At 38.5% G+C, this 17,792-nt stretch overlaps 1 long non-coding RNA gene across 1 annotated transcript; it reads left to right on the top strand.

Moving 5' to 3' along the window:
* Window positions 1-8,688: 8,688 nt before the first annotated feature.
* LOC139041555 (uncharacterized) lies at window positions 8,689-17,325 on the top strand. Its single transcript, XR_011496934.1, has 3 exons — window positions 8,689-8,941; window positions 9,099-9,285; window positions 16,114-17,325. It is a non-coding gene; the product is annotated as an uncharacterized lncRNA (long non-coding RNA).
* Window positions 17,326-17,792: the final 467 nt, after the last annotated feature.

Genomic DNA, 17,792 nt, shown 5'->3' with positions numbered 1-17,792 from the left:
ATTCATGCACCACCCATTTTTAACAAGTAAATTAATATTATTCAGAGAGCTCTGGGGTCAACTGAATCCCTTGAGAAGACATATTATAAGCAACCTAGCATCTTTGGAGTCAGAGAAGTCTGATTTGAAATCCCAGCTTTATTTATTAGTGACATGAGGTTGTGCTTAACTTCTATAAGCCTCAGTTTTCTCATCAGCGAAATGAGGATTAACTATTTCACTAAGTTATAAAGATCAATGAAGTAACAAATATAATGCACTACATAGTAAGTGCTCAATAAATATTGGCTATTATTATACAAGACTAACTAATACCAAAATACTCAAATATCAGAAAGAAGCTATACAGTGCCTAGACACGTGCGGTAATAGTACAAATAGTTATACATATTCACTGCATGTCCTTATGAGTATGAGACCTACCTTGAGATGAGTAATATCTTTGAGACAAACTGAAGTGCATCCTTTGCCTAAACTAAAACACTTCGAGATTTTTGCTCTTATTCCTGGACACATTTGAATCAATGAAGGGCTTTTAAAAATTGATTAAACCAGAATATCTGGGATTGGACTGGGCCCCAACATTTTTTTTAAGGCTCTCCAGGGAATTCTACTGTGTAACCAAGCTAAAGACCCAGGTTTAGACAAGATGGATGTTAGCATTAACTATATATGACTGTGTTGAAATGTGTGTGTTATCTAGACATTTCAATTAATCAGAGTAGCTGATTAGAATGTGATAGCTGGATTTGAAGCAAGAAGCATCTTTAAAAGTTATTGGTAGACAATAAGAAGATACTAAGGGGAAGGTGCATAAAAGCGAGGGTTTGATGAAAACGAAATCTCTCCTAATGAAGTTGCTCAGGTCCAACCAACCCCGTGTGTCTGATTCTACTTGGGTGCATTGGTGTATATCTACATGAGCCAGAAAAGCATAAGTCACCTTTGGAGCAATAGTAAGAAATTGTTTCTAGACTGCATGTCAAGCAAAAATCTTTAAGTACCCCATTGACACCACCTAGTGCAAATCTTTTCCTCTTGAGTGTAAAGACAAGGAAACAGGCAGGGATACAATCAAAACTAAAGGCTGTGAAGTAGTAAAGAGGAGAATTGTAAACGGAAACGAGTCCAGGATTGTTATCAGTGCCTAAAATACTGTTCCTTATGGAGTATCTAATGTGGTTACTGTAAAATTCATGTGGCTGGAGAAAACGTAATGGGTGTCATATCAGAACCTACACTAACGAATAAGGGACAGTAGCAGCAGCTGCAACAGAGCTAGCTCTCCCTGATGCTTCCTCTGCCTGAGCCAGCCGGCCAGAACCAGCCTGACAACAACAGTCTTCACAGAATAGCTAAACACTGATCTAGCCTTTCTCCACCCACATCCCTCCTCCTTTTCCTCCACTCCATTTCTGCACATTAAACTGAGCGCCTCTCTAACTATGCTAAGAAAATGCCAATGCCAGACACAAAGGAGGCTGGGGTGGGGAAAGGGAGGAAAGACTGTACATTGGCTAAATCAGAGAACGAAAGGGTGTAAAGGAAAAAAGGACTTAGAAAGAGGAGTGATGTAGGGTTTCCCCCTCCTTTAATTGTATCTGGTTGTTAGTAATATTTCTTTTTCTCTACTACACAGGAATAACCTGGGATGCTTGTTTAAAATACAGATTCCTTGGCCCTCACCTCTGCCCTTCTGAATCAGCCTGTGTATCTGCACTTTTTGAGCCAAACTCAAAGCTCATGGAATTAGCCATAAGTCTGCACTTTTAATAAGCACACCAAGTGGTTCTTAGACGCATGAAAGTTTGAGAATCATATCTTCAAGAGACTGAAATAACCATTGGTAAAATGCTCTTTAATTATAGTACTCAACATTTATAAATTCATTTTAGCCTCAAGCAACTTTGTAGGATTGAGCAGATATTGTTAGTCCCCTCTGACAGAAGAGAAAATTGAGACAATGAGATTAAATCATTAGTGCCAATTTCCTGGTCTCCTGATTCCCCGTTCACTGGAATATCTTAAAAGTATATCAATCTGGGAAGAATGGAAAAAGAGTGAATGGAAAACGTAAATGTGGAAAGGCAGTGTGTTCTCTTCTAAAGAACAGAGAAAGCACAAAGTAATAAAGGAAAAGAGAAAACAAGAATCCACTACTTGGTGCAAAGAAACGTGACTGAACTAGACATTTCAACCTTAGAAATGATGATATTTAAACTACACAAGGGCCGTGTGGATCTGTCACACATCTATGTCACCAGCAGCACCCTGAATAATTAACAAATATTTACTGAATGAATGAATGAATTCTGGAAGCATCCTAATGACCTGGCACCACCATGATTGTCCTGGTCTGTTTTGTGTCTTTTGCACGTTGAAAAAGTTAAACTAGAGAGTCCTAGTCTTCATTAACCTAAGTTCATGTAGTTATCCTCAGTGCAAGAAACAGAGAGATTTATATTTATTCTGTCCAAATTCTTATCTGCCCCCTTTCTTCATTTTGTTTTGTTTTTGAGGAAGATTAGCCCTGAGCTAACATCTGCTGCCAATTCTCCTCTTTTTGCTGAGGAAGATTGTCACTGAGCTATAACATCTGTGCTCATCTTCCTCTACTTTATATGCGAGATGCCTGCCACAGCGTGGCTTGATAAGCAGTGCGTATGTCTGTGCCTGGGATCCGAACCAGCGAACCCCAGGCCGCCAAAGCAGAGCATGCGAACCTAACTGCTACACCACCAGGCCACCCTCTTCATTTTGTTTTAAATCATTTTTGCTCTCTTGGTTTTCAAATCCACAGTGGTCATTGAGCTAGATTTTTTTTTTTTATCTTTCTTGCATTTCCTATTTAACCTTTCTTCCATCAACTCCACCTGAGTCCCAAACTAACTCTTTCCTTGATTTTTCTTCTCTCTCAAGCCTTTCAAATTGGGTTTCATCCTAACAGGATGATATAAAGTCAGAGGAGACAGTAGAGAAAGAAAGAACAAATGAAAAAGAAAACTATGGAGAGTGACACTATGGAATTACTAAGCAAATCTCTAATATACAGATTCCCATCCTTTTTTGCTTGTTTCCCAGAACTTTTTTGGACAACTGGGGCAGACAACTTAGACCAAGATAGAGGATCTATAATACTGGCTTGCTTAGTAAAGAAACAGTGAATGAAGACTTAGGCGTAAAGAAATTACAAAAAAAAAAAATTGGAACATATACAGTTATATATCTGTCTCCAGTCTCATAATAAACCTTACATGTCTTAGAACATGAAAAGTTCTCAGAGCTTTTACAGATATTAAACAGCTTAATCTTCCTAATAACAATACTGATTTGAGCATCTTCTTTTTTACAAATAAGCATACTGAGACACAGAGAAGCTAAGTAACTTGTCCAAACTCACACAGTTAACCAGTGGCAAAACCAAGCAGCAAAGTCCATGCTCTTAGCCACTTCTTATAATCCCTCCAAAGACTGTAAAACTGATTTTGTCAGCAGTTTCACCCTGCTTCTTAGAAAGCAAAGTTTTCTTGAGAACTCAATGCCTGCTGTTTTGGCTAATGGCTCCAATATCATATACAAACATTTGAAAAATTATGTCACATATTACTATAGTTTGCCACAAAGGAGCTAAAAGTCCTTTAACCAAGCATATCTATAAAGACACAACAAAAAATTATTACTAATATATGTGATATTCTTCAAATATTTAGAGATTCTATTTTGGTTAACAAATACAAATCCATTTAAGTCATATATGAATTTGCTATATCATAGAAGCTTTTTTATCATTATGCCTTTTCTCAAACTTCAGATACTAAAAATAAAACTACTATCCTGTGGAAGACTGAAAGATTTTGAGGTTTAAAAAGAGAACCACTGACATGTTGGGGCAAAAAAGGGTTTAGCAGAAAAATCAGGGTTTAGCAGAGAAACCAGGCTTTAGCGCTTAATAATGAGGGCAAAAGTAGGTCAATGTCCCTGGCAGTCACAGCTGGTAGAGAGTGATGTCACTCGAGAAATGGGGTGTGGGGTAGGCGAGGTGGAATTTAAGGTAGGGAAATGGAGAGACCCTTTGAGTGGGAAAACTGTGGGGGCGGGAGAGGAGGAATTTACAGAGGCGGCTTAAGTCAGCCTTTTATGGGCTAATTGCAGAAACAGCTGAAGCACCACTTCCTCCTCCCCACGCCTGGCCGGCTTTCTCCCAGGCCTCATTCCCTACCTCCGTGTCACCATCAGACCCCTTCTGCTGGAGACAAAGCCACTGCAGAAAGGAATGAAGAGGAAGACAAGCCTGAAAAAGAATAATTTTGATTAAGGAGAGAGCGGTGTGGAAAAAAGTGAAAAGAATTTTAATCAGATTCAGGGAGACGTGATGAAGAGGAAGAAATAACAAAGGAGAGAGGCAGATAAAAAAATAGTAGAAAGAAAAGGAGGAAAAGATAGCTGAGTGAAACAAAAGACAGTAATAAATGGAGCAAAAGTAGTATTGGAAATATAATTATAGTAATTTCCAATTACTTAGGCTTAAAAAATGAAGTGAGCAAAAGCTGAAAAGACATCATGGCGGTTGCAATTTGAAATCGTCAAAAATATGTAGTGTTTTGGCAACAAAACAAAACTGGGATGATCCCAACTAAGACATCCCCCTCCAGCCCACACCCAAGGTCAAAGTTATGCTGTCTCTGTGTTTATCTGTCTAGATCTAAAAGAAGTTCTCACGACTAAGTTAAACTTCTCATTCCAGGTATAGGTGGTTCATGTTAAATTCTGATAATAATCGTAATAATAACAATAGCCATCTTTGGAATGTGGAGATAGGGTGTATTTCAACACTCCTGCTTTTGAAATATGTCATGCAATTCATGTATTATTTTACTTACAAAAAAAATTCTCTAGTCCTGTTCGTTTGATCTCTGATCAAAACTATCTTTCCATTATGGCCAATAGCTCTCCTGTCTAACAACAACAACAAAAACCCTTTCTTTCTCGCCTAAACACTGTTAACGCTCCTTTCTGGATAATTGTTAAGTTTTTAAATACTCCCTGGTGTAACCAAAGTATGCCTGTAATATACACGTCAAGATAAACCATGTCTAGAAAGAAATAATGGAGGAAAAACTAGGAAACATCTCACCAAGGTGCCAGAAGAACTGGGGATATATAGTGCCTGTGAGGGGTTCAGAACAGCCCTCCCCAATATGTGCCACTTTGGCATGTGAAATATCTTGAGCTAAAGGCAATCGAGACCCTGTAGGCTCAAGAGAAACTTTTACCTCTCCCTTAAAGAATTTAAATTGGCGACCTTGCCCATAATGACTTATTACCAGAAACAACTTTTTATGACCTATCTGTATGGCAGGCAAACCTCTAATTAGTGGACGTCTGCTCTTGTTACCATCCCGTGTGAATTACCCTCCTCCCCTCTGAAGCCCCAGGCCCCTCGCCCACTCCTTAGCTCAAGATGGCATAAATACCTCACTTTACCTTTCTGTCTCTGAACCTCTCCTGTATGTGGTGTTTCTGCCTCTCCCATGTATGTGGGCTTCCCGTATGTACATAATTTATTATATTCTATTTTCTCTTATTAATCTGTCTCATGTCAATTTTTATTCTCAGACCAGCCAGAAGAATCTAGAGGAGAGGGAAATTTTTCCTCTCTCACACCTATATATGGAAGAATGCTGCTTTTCTTTCCCTCCTCCTCTTCAACGTCTTCCTTTTCTAAGCAAGGAATTTCTATTGTTTACCTTCTGTTTTCTCATACCCCCTTTCTCCAAATCTCCTTTTTGTTTTCCCTCATTGCAACAGCTTCTGTCTTTATTTCCATCTCATGTGCCCCCACATTTCCTCCTGACTTTGTTATGTCCTGGCTTAGTCAGCCAGACTTCCACTAAACTTTCAGAGCTGGAATCAGAACAGCACATTTGGCAAAAAGTCAGTCACACATACCACACAACCACAAACAAGCACTCCGACTGCAAAATCCTTTCAACAAAACATTCCTGTTTCTAGCAGTCAGCAGTTCGCACAGACCCATGATCTGAAATAAGCAACACATACATTCACATACATTCTGCATGCACATGGCCTCTGCAGTCAGCTCACAAAGACACAATATCTGCAGAAAGGTCTTACAGGCAGCATACACAAGCAGTGCATTCTCCACCCCTTTCACAAGCTCTTCCTGACTGGCTCTCCTAGCCACCTCCTCCCCTCACACTGCCTGGCAATGACTCCCCTCCTCTTCCTGCAGTTCAAGTCTTAGCTGCAGTGCCATCCATCACCCTCGCAACAGATCCTCAGGCAAAGCAATTGTTTCTTGAAGCTCTCTTTTCCACTTGCTGACTGAGAACTTGCTCTAGCAAAAGGACTGTCAGAACAGAATCTCCTTCTGGAACACAATACTTTAGGTTGACCCCTAGTGCCCTAACTTGTTTCCTCAGATTTTAATTTTGACATGGAAGGTTTGGGGAGAAGGCAGAGAAGAAGGAAAAAGAAGAAAGAAAACAGAAAGAAAATGAAGGGGAGGAAGGACTATTCCTCTCCCCTCTCGGTCATTCTGGCTGATCTAAGAATTAAATCGACATGAGACAATAATGAGAAAATCAAAGAGAGTTTAATTACGTGTATAGATGAGAGAAAGCCAGGAAAACTGAGTAACTCACCAAAATGGCTGAAGCCACCACCTTAAATACTATCTTCAGCTAAAGACAAAGGACAAAGGAAGATGTTGGGGTTAGTGGTTTGGGACTTCAAAGGGGAGGAAGGCAATTTACATGGAGATGGAAAAGCAAATGTTTGATAAATAAGTGTTTGCTGGGCCGTCTATAGACAATGTGACCTGAGAGACAGAACTTTGATAAAAATGGGCTTAGCAAGGACCCTCCCAGTCTATCACACACAAAATTGTCTATGGTGAAGGCCTGTTCTGGGGACAGGCCTTCTATATTAAATTCTTTCAGGCAGGGGCCGGCCCCATGGCTGAGTGGTTGAGTCTGCGTGCTCCGCTTGGGCAGCCCAGGGTTTCAAGGGTTTGAATCTTGGGTACAGACATGGCACCGCTCATCAGGCCATGCTGAGGTGGCATCCCACGTACCACAACTAGAAGGACCAACAACTAAAATATATACAACTATGTACTGGGGGTTGTTGGGGAGAAAAAGGAAAAATAAAATCTTAAAAAAAAATTCTTTTAGGCAGTTAGGGGGAAGGCCAAAGTTTCTTTCAGAGTCTTTTGTCCTTGTAAATAATCAAGCCAAAGAGACACATTTTGGGGTGGCCAATTCAGATCCCCCATAAAGAGAGAGAGAGAGAAAGAAAGAAAGGAAGGAAGAAGGGAGGGAGGGAGGCAGGAGGAAAGGAAGAAGGGAAAGAAGAGGAGGAAAGGGAATAAAGAGAAGGAGAAGAGAGAAACCCCTGGTAGAAATTTCAATGAAAACAACTCGGACAAAAGCAGAGAAACAGACTTAAAAAGGAAAGAGAGAAGAGCAGAGGAGAAGGAGAGAGGAAATGGAGCAGGAGATATGAAAGTAAAAGGAGTAACAAAGAAATAAGATAAATGTATGAAAGATTAGTTATAATAATTTCTTGAGCTTTTTGTTAACCAATAAGTTGCTGAGATGACCCTGGAAGTAGGACAGAAGATTCTTAGAGAAGGTTAACAGGAAAATCAATAACAAAGAGAATAATCTCCTAATGAGATTGTATGTTTTGAAATTTCCTAAAAAGACAAAATCGACAGCCATCGCAAGTACCTGCCACAAGGGAGATTTAAACTACTAACTTGAAAGTAGTCAGTGATACCTACAGGAAAAGTAAATTTAACTTTCAGTTAAAACAACAGATGATTTGCCCCAAATATTGCAGTATTTGAGATATACTAAAAATTTATCTGTTGTTTAGCTGAAACTCATGTTTATTTGGCCATCCTGTATTTTACCTGGCAATTACATCCTCAGGGGATTCCGATACACGCTCAAGTCTGAGAAATATGGTATAAGAAAGCTTCCATTTAGTAAGACCACCTGGAGGTGGTTGCAAAGTGAGGATTCTTACCCCCACCACAGACATCCCAAAGAAGGAGCTCAAAAACCTTCACTTTGATGTACATTGGATGATTTTGATGCACTAAAGTTTGATCACCACTGATTTCCCCACAATTCTTCCAGGGAGCCCTAAATCTGTATAAAATTTGTTTACTTAATTAAATAAGGGGGCCATTAGACTGAGGTAGCTCTAATGCCATGGCAGGTATGCAAGCTAACCGAAATCTAAGCCTATAAATGTCTCAAGGTTACAAAACCAAAACCTAAGGACAATCAACACAATCAGCCAACTAGGCTTTACGCTGTGGCCAATTAATAATTTTCTTGCCTTTGCCTTTTCTCTATGAAAGTTTCCCCCGAAGCTCCTGTGGATGGAGAACGCCTAACCACTTCCAGTTTGGCACTGCCTGATTAGAATAAATTTTTTGTTCAAATAAACTCAAAATTTTTAATATGCCTAAGTTTATCTTTTAACAGTTCTTACGTCAGAAGAGGGAACCAAAGTAGACTGTCTGGAAACCAGTCAGAGTTGGATTGGGTCCAACTTAGAAGCTGGACTGATTTTTGAGTCAAACTGGGTCTGGCTTAAACTGGACTGAGTCCAGCGTGAGGTCTCAGGTGAATAAAATTTTGTTTTAAGGCTGAACAAGTAGGCTACCCTTACCAAAGATAGTCTTGAATTACAGTGGCTACAGTGGGGAACTTTTAACCTAGATCCGTTTATGAACTGCCCCAGAGAAAGATGGGTTTCAGCCAAGCACTCACTATAGAGTAGACGGAAGATTATTTTTCCTCCTCTATAGTTTCTAGCAACCAGAACGAGACCCACTAGAACATCCCACTCTCTCCAGAGCCTGCGGATGGGATCCTGGGGAAACTGACAGAAGCTGGCAAAGGTAAGAATTCTTACCAAAGTCAGCTCTCCCAGATCTCTGTCTGTGGTGCCTGGTTGAGACAGGAAGGTAAAACTTCATGCTGTCCCTCCCTTTCCAAATTCAGACTCGTGTAATTTTGATTTTGGGTACTCATTAGTTATCCATCCTTCTCTCCTAGGGACAGCTGTTGCCTCCTTGTTTGCCTCATTTTGTACCCTGAGAACTTGACATGGCTTTCTGCCTGCTTGGGGCATGCAGGTTGTTTATACAGGCAGCTCAACCATCAGATTGGGAGCCTCCCAAATATGGCCGGATGGAAATATGGATTGCACCACATCTGGAACTGGATATGGCTGGACTGAAATGTGAGTTGCACTCCATTTTTGGCTAAGGTCCTACTGACTGTTGCTAGCTCTCAGGAGAACTGTATTAAGACTTTGTTTCTTTTAGCTATCTTCAGGAGTGTCTCTGGATCTTGGAAGGGTAGTACTTTTTGCACCCTCTTTGGGAACAATTCTTGTGTCCATGGGGTTAATATTGACAGGAATATTTACTGTTTGTCCCAGCTGAAATCTGACAAGATATTTGAAAGGACTTTTTTTTTAAGTAGCTCTATGGTCAGAAGTTAGCCAAACTGCAAGCTGATATTCAGGGCTTGACAGAACTTTGTTTCAGGCCTTCTCCCTTAAGCTAAAATAAAACTACATACCCAGAAGGTAGGGAAACCATTCTGAAGCCATTGTGGAAGCATTTATGAAAATATTCCAAAGTCACACAGCTTTAAATCAAGAACATAGGAATCTTGATTTCCATCTTAGTTGGAAATCTCCCTGATATAAAGAAGCAAATTAATGTATTTGGATGGGTGGGTCAGCCTGTTGATATTGATGAGGATCAAGGCTGCCCCAGGGAAAGAAGCCCAAGAAGTCCCGCCCTACAGACCCATCCATATCATCCTCCAGGTCCTGACCTGATCCCACCTGATTTGCATCTGAAGTTGTAGGACCACCCAAGAACCAGACCCCACTTTCACTGATACCATTTTAATGACTTTTTAACATAATCTTTCCTTTGTCCTGTAAAGAAATAACTCACATGTATATGCCTTATAAATTTAGCCCTACCCTCAACTCATTACAGCTCTTCAGTGCCCATGGGTCCTGTCCTCATGCTGCAGCACTTTACTGCCCATGCTATTCTCTGAATAAAGGAGCACTGCTACCAGACCTTGAGAGTCCAAGAAATCTTTCTTCCAACTCCTCGGCTTGCTGAGCCTGCATCAGTATCATTCAGATCACAACCCAATTCTTTGAGGAATTAAAAACAACTCTATAGTCATGTGCTCCATTACCACATTTCAGTCAATGACAGACCGTGTATACTATGGTGGTCCTATAAGATTACTACCATGTAGCCTAGGTGTGTAGTAAGCTATACCATCTAGGTTTGTGTAAATATACTCTATGATGTTTATACAACGATGAAATCACCTAAGGACACATTTCTCAGAATGTATCCCTGTTGTTAAGCAATGCATGACTGTACTTGCCTTACTAGTCTAGTCTTTACAAGAACAGAAATGTGGCTCTAGAAGCAGTTCAAAGCTCACCTATTCTATTTACCAATCCCCAAACTTCCCTTATTCAACTCAAAAGGCTTAAAGACATTGTAGAAGATCTAGATTTAGGAAACAAAAGCCCTTCTTGGAGAAACTTACATCCTTTGTCTGTGCCTTTGAGATGTAAATATTCTACTTGGGCTTCTCTAGGAACCCAGAGACATCTCTTTGAAATGCAAATTTCAGCGAGGTAATTCTTATAAGAAGGGAAAAAAACTATTTAGAAATTAGGCAAATAAAAAATCTTAAAAGTCTTTCCCACAAATATTAGCATAAAGCTTAAGCCATCTGAGTAGGTAAGCTTAATTTATTCCACCTGCCAGAAATACAATTTTTGGATCCAACTGTTCTTTTATAAACTGGTGAGTTTTGTATTATCATACCTGTCTTGTAGCTGTCGACAAAAATAATCCATAACCAGTCTATAAATGAAAATTTGGGTGAGTTTATTCTGAGCTGAAATCTGAGGACCATGGTCTGGGGCCTTTCTTCCCGAAGGAAGAAAGGGCACCAAAGAAGTGAGGTGTACAGAGTGGTTATATACCCCCAAGCAGGACGTTTCACATATGATTGAAATGTCCCCCCCACAATAGTCACAAGATTGCCCTGTCAGCACAGCACTTGGACACAGCAGGTAGTGGGTCTGCTATCTCGGAGGGCGTAGCAGGAGGCAAGTCTATTGTCTCAAGCTGGGCGGTCACAGGTGAGCTCAGCAATCAGTTTCTAGCCTAAGGAAAGATGCTTAATCCTTAAGGAGATGCCACCGTTGGGAGGGGGAGGGAAGTTGCACCTTTATCTCAAGGGCCTTTGTTCTTGCCATAGGGAATCTCTAAAGCAGATATACAATGCATGCTCAACAGCCACGGTCAGGCCCTTTTGGAAAGACAAGGTCAGGCCAAATTAGGTTTATACCAAATGGCTTCCTCATATTCTCCAGTATATCCTATTGCTTGCCATTTTTATTTGTCATAGCTAAAATTTTTAAATGAAAGTTATAAGATCTCTTTGCGTCTGTCTGTATGTTTATAGATGTCTATATATGTATGTTGTAGATGTGTGGGTTTTCCTACCTCTGGATGGTACTGCCAAAATCAATTTGCAAAGAACTCTATTTAATTGGCTTAAAGGAAAATAAGTGCTTATATAAATTAAGTATACTCTCAAAAATATGGAAACTCACCCAAATGTTTTTCAAGTTCACATGATCCAGCACAATCTTGGGTAAATAAAAGCTGGTTTAGGTTTGCTAGTTTAATTAAAATAGGCATGTTTTCATGGTTATCAGCATTAAATATAGTGCAGACACACAACTTTTATTCTAAGTGTACTCATCATAAATTCACCTTATCTTTCACAAAATTTGTCAGCAAGAAAAGTAATATAAGATGATGGTTTGCTGTTTAATGTCTCTTGAAATTCTTTTGACTAAGTTAAACATAATTGTTAAGAATGGGTATATTAGATGTAAATAGGATAAGTTTATAAATGAACTGTTAAACAATAATTATGTTGTATGGCATGTTTACTTAAAAAGAATTTCCAAAATCTTTTTGGAACTTGAAACCTTAAAATTATGCAATTAACTGATAGATATTCATTAAATATCTAGGTTATTTCAAATAAGATAAAATACTGAGACATTAATTACTGAAGACAAGTTTATCTACTTTGTCTTCTTATTACAAAAGAACTAAAGATATTTGGGTCTATCAGTAAACATGTCTTGTGCCATCTTTTAAAATTTACTATGAGGAAAAATATATATAAAGAAACTATGAAATGTATTCATAAACTTGCCAATCTACAGAATACTAGTATAACAGACAGCCCACAATTGCTCTTTTCTTAGTTTTCACTAGAAATTAAAGTTTCTAAGGGTTAAGAATTGTAATCAATATAGGTAATTAATACTGGAAATATTAATATTAAGTCCAAAAGAAAACAACTGTGTATAAAAAGTAGGTAAGGAAAGTAAAATGTGGTTCTTTTGGATAATGAAAATTATGAAAGACATGTTTTTGTTAGGGATGTCAAGTGATTTTCACATATTGAGATATGTGAGGTAACTGATTCAGCCTGAACTAAAAAAGCCTGATTTTGGAACCGGCCCAGTGGTGCAGAGGTTAAGTTCGTGTGTTCTACTTCTCGTCGGCCCGGGGTTCGCCAGTTCGGATCCCGCGTGCAGACATGGCACTGCTTGGCAAAAGCCATGCTGTGGTAGGCATCCCACATATAAAGTAGAGGAAGATGGGCATGGATGTTGGCTCAGGGCCAGTCTTCCTCAGCAAAAAGAGGATGATTAGCAGCCGTTAGCTCAGGGCTAATCTTCCTCAAAAAAAAAAAAAAGAAACCTGATTTAAGGCCTAGCAAACATACATTGTACATCTGCTTTAATTATTAAAGTAAAGAATGCACTCTCTTAAGGTAAGAATGCATACTTCCTTCCTATGCCCTTTTGGTAACACCTTATTGGTAAAGCCGATATTAGTCCCTTTCCTGACATCCGGGTCATGTTGACCTGCTAATTTGCAAGTGAACACCCTTTGAAACTTAAATGTATCCTGGGTGTGTTTAATGTATGCTCATTGTTCTAAAGAGATAGAAGACTGTACTGAAAACCATGCTTCTCTGGGATGTTTTCTAAGGCCTTCTCGGGTTATAATCCTCATTCCAGCTCAAGTAAAACCTACCTTATTTCTCTTAGCTATAGAATTTTTTTTTTTTAATTTGCATCAACAGGGGGAAAAGAGCAATTTTGTCTTAAAGTTGAATGACTGATTGTTCCAGAATGAGAAATAAAAAAAATATAGGAGAAAATCTGAATGAATATAAAAAAAGTTGTAGCTGGTTTGTGGAAAAGGAATCTTAGAAAAGGAATTTTATGTGTGGTCAAGCTGGCTAAGATTGGAATGAATTTATTTAAGTTTGTAAAGAGTAAGTCATAATATCAAAAGTACACTAGTGCAAAATTAGAACTTGATTTTCTTTCTGTTAAAAGGACAAATTTTTCTTAGACTATTGATCTGCTCATATAAGAGATTGTGAAAGGTTTTTCTTTACCTTTAAAGTAACTTGGCTAGAAGATGAGGATTTTGTATTTTATCAAAATAATTTTCTGTGCCTAAAATTGGCTTTATCAAGACTTTAATTACTTAGGAGAGCTGAGTCTTCTCAATATTAGAAGACCTAAGTTTTGTTCACAACTATATAGTCTTCTGAATTTGCCTTTAAAGATCTTCTATTGTTACTTTGATTAAATTAATTATTATTGTATAATCATCTGTGATCCTGTTTAGTCAAATATTCAAACCTTTTGAAGTTTTTGGCAATTTCCCCAAATCGAATTATAGATGGAGTCTTTCTGACCTCAAACTAACTTTGAGATATCTTACAGGGCCCCTGAAAAGTCTCAAAGGATTTGTCTCTCACTTTGTAAAGAGAGATGTTAAACTACTTAGTTTTATTTGGCATGTTAAATTATGTGGGAAACATTGTCAATTAAGTGATGATAAACCTTCTTAGTTATATGTGTATGGATATACATTACTAATATAGGCATTCCAGAAATTATTTGAACCTCCAGAAATTTTTTAATATTCTTATTCTCCAATTATTATCTTAAATTGTTACATGCCACAGAAATAACTACACTTCCTTATCCAAATGAGCACTCATCAGATCTTTAATCATGGCTTTTTTGTTTTTTAGTCTTTTTGTCATTTACAGACAGTTATTGTTTTACTCTGATGCTTTTGCAAAAAAGTGCTTTGTAGAGGAGATGAATTTGATACCCCAAAATATGTCTGTTTGGCATAAGGACTATTCTATGCTGATTATCCTTAAAAAACGGCAATATCTGAAATTTTTATAATGTTATAAGCCAACGTGACCTCAATAAAATAAATATATAATAAAAAAAAGAAACTGCAGACACAGGAAAAGCTCTGAAAACAGAGTAGAAGTTACCCTTTTGTAAGAGACATTTACGTTCATAAGGAAAAAATCTCCATTTGTAATGGCATCTCCCTTGCTGTACCAGGAAAACAGGAATGACTCAATCTCTAGAAACTCTTATCAATGCAGAAGACAGTGAATAAAATCTGCATAACAACCTTACCCTTGTTTACTGTGATTTTCCTGGAAACCTCCCATAATTGACTCTCCACCCCCAGCCGTCTTCTTTTGTCTTTAACTGAAGGTGGTATTTAAGGTGGTGGCTTCAGCCATTTTGGAGAGTTACTCAATTTTCCTGGGCCTCTCCCATGTATATAGGAGGTATATATCTTATTAAACTTGTTTTTTTTCTCCTGTTAATTTCTATTACATCAATTTAATTATTAGATCAAAGAACCTAGAGGAGAAGAAAGAAAAAAATCAGATGACCAGACAGTTTTAAGCAACTAATGTTGAATTTATAGAGACAATAAAGCCCCTTTAGAAAACCAGCCTGCTGTCTTGCTTACATGATTCTTGGCAGCCTTACCAGGTGAGTAAAGAAGGTCACTTCCTGGCAGACCCTGGAACCTTGGAATATCTTGGGTGCCTCAAGAAAAGAGGAATTGGGCCAGCCCAGTGGCACAGCGGTTGAGTTCAAATGTTCTGCCTCGGTGGCCCAAGGTTTGCCAGTTTGGATCCTGGGTGTGGACCTACTCACTGCTTGTCAAGCCCTGCTGTAGCAGGTGTCCCACATATAAATTAGAGGAAGTGGGCATGGATGCAGGGCCAGTCTTCCACAGCAAAAAGAGGAGGATTGGCAGAAGATATTAGCTCAGGGCTAATCTTCTTCAAAAAAAAGAAGAAGAAGAAGAAGAGAGGAATTAACTCAACTCTTTCTATAGGTATATCAGGCAAAGTCTGATGGCAAGTTCTTTTTTTTTTTTTTTAATAAAAGATTGGCACCTGAGCTGACAACTGTTGCCAATTTTTTTTCCTGCTTTTTTCTCCCCAAATCCCCCAAGTACATAGTTGTATACATTTTTATAGTTGTGGGTCCTTCCAGTTCTGGTATGTGGGACACTGCCTCAATGTGGCCTGATGAGTGGTGCCATGTCCTCACTCAGGATCTCAACCGGTGAAACCCTGAGCTGCCGAAGCAGAACACTCGAACATAACCACTGGGCCATGGGGCCAGACCCTGATGGCAAGTTCTTGACTTGACTTTCTAAGCTGAAGAGGCTTTTAAAAGTCCAGTCTAAGTTCCTTATGAAAAGTTCCAGCAAAGCAGATTTAACAAGAGCCTGTATGGTCAATTACTATTCTTGCTGCACTTAGGTTAATAATCAGGCCAAGTTTAATGAGATTACCCTTATGTTTCAAACAAATTAATCTTACTGCAATTATCTTTGATAGAAATGAACGTGATTGTAGAGAAAGAAAAAAAATCCTATTTCAGTAGAAAGCTGTAATACAACTTGCAGATATCAGATTCCAGTTCTGTTCATTTTATGAGGTTTTTTTATATACCTACAATCCAGGCTGGATCTTGAATTTTTCTAGTTTCCTCAAATATCTGGCTAAGATGCTCCAAACTAATGTTTCCAATTTTCTCCCACCCTTCTGATTTGGAATCACTAAGAACCAAGACTGCATTTGAACTTCCTTGGAAGGAACCATAGCAGATTCTCCTCACTACCCAGATGGCAGCCAAACTTCAGAGTCTTCAACCTTGAGTCCAGAACTCCCAATAAAAAGGGCTCCTGCAGACTCTTGGAACTACACACCAGCTGGAGATCCAAAATTAAAATTGACTATGGAGGCTCCTCCCCAGAAGCAGATGGCATCTTGAGGTGGACAGCTCTCCCAAGATCGCAGATCAAGATCTCCATCTCCAATATAAAACCTTGATTCTTTTTGCCTTTCTACTACCTGCTTTTTCTCTCTGTTACTGCACAGGAAGACAATGCTCCTTAACTCTGGCAACTATCCCTGAATATACCAGTAAGGCCATGTTGGCATAACAAAACTCCCTAGACTTTCTTGCTAGGGTGGTTTTAAATAATAGTGTTGCTTTAGATTACTTATTGGCTGAACAAATAAGAGTTTACGTCATAGCAAAGTATCTATTATACCTGGATCAACACTGTTAGCTTTATAGCAAATATAAGAAATTAATAAACAAGCCACTTGGCTAAAACAGGTTGATACACCTTCAGGTAATATTTTTAAATTTCTTTGGTGACTGACTTGGTTCATTGGGGGACCTAGCTAAGAAATATACTTTACTTCTGGTATTATCCTTCAAATAGTCATCATTATAGTCTTCCTGGTGTGCTGTGTTCTCTCAAAGGTCTTAAATGCATGTTTGCAGCCATCAGCAGTACATCAGATGGTCTCAGTGCATTTGGAGAAACAGAAACAAGATGAACAGCAAAAACAATTCTTCTATGCACCTGAAATCATAATCTACAAGTTTCATGATGAGACAAGAGCAACTTAACTGTGATGGTAACTGAGAGTGGCACTGATACCAAAATTTTGGTAAATCTCTCGTGTAAACTAATTGAACAAGGAGGCCATTAGACTGAGGTGGCTCTAATGCTGTGGTGCCCCATATAAGCAAACCAAAATCTCAGCCTGTAGATGCCTCAAGGTTACAAAATTGAAACCTAAGGATAACCAAGAGCAAACAGCCAAACAGGTTTTAAGCTATAGCCAATCAATAATTCCCTTGCTTTGCTTCCTCCTTTTCTCTATAAAAGTTTCTCTCCAAGATCCTGTTGGTGGAGCACTCCAATTTGGCACTACTCAATTCAAATAGACTTTTCCCAAATAAACTCCTAGAATTTTTAGTATGCTTCAGTTTATCTTTTAACATGTTAAACACTGCATTTTTATATACATCTATATGCATATGTCACACTAAATAGCATTAACTTTAAAAGTCAATGGAAAATAAAAATGAAAATACAACATATCAAAATTTGTGAGAAGCAGCAAAAGCAGTACTTAGAGGGAAATTTGTAGCACTGAATGCATATATTAGAAAAGAAATGTCTAAACTCAATAATCTAAGCTTCCACCACAGGAAACTAGAAAAAAAAGTGCAAATTAAATCCAAAGTAAGCAGAAGAAAAGAAATAATAAGAATTAGAGCACAAATCAATGAAGCTGAAAACAGGAAATCAATAGAGAAAATCACTGAAACCAAAAGCCAGTTCTTTGAAAAGATCAATAAGATTGATAAGCCTTTAGGCAAGCTAACTAAGAAAAAAGATATGACAGAAATTACTAATATCAGAAATGAAAGAGAGAACA

This window comes from Equus asinus, chromosome 22 (genome assembly GCF_041296235.1).
Source record: "Equus asinus isolate D_3611 breed Donkey chromosome 22, EquAss-T2T_v2, whole genome shotgun sequence".
Classification (NCBI taxonomy): Eukaryota; Metazoa; Chordata; class Mammalia; order Perissodactyla; family Equidae; genus Equus; species Equus asinus.
The sequence above is the reverse complement of the archived record's forward strand: the minus strand, read 5'-3'. Positions and strand labels throughout refer to the sequence as shown.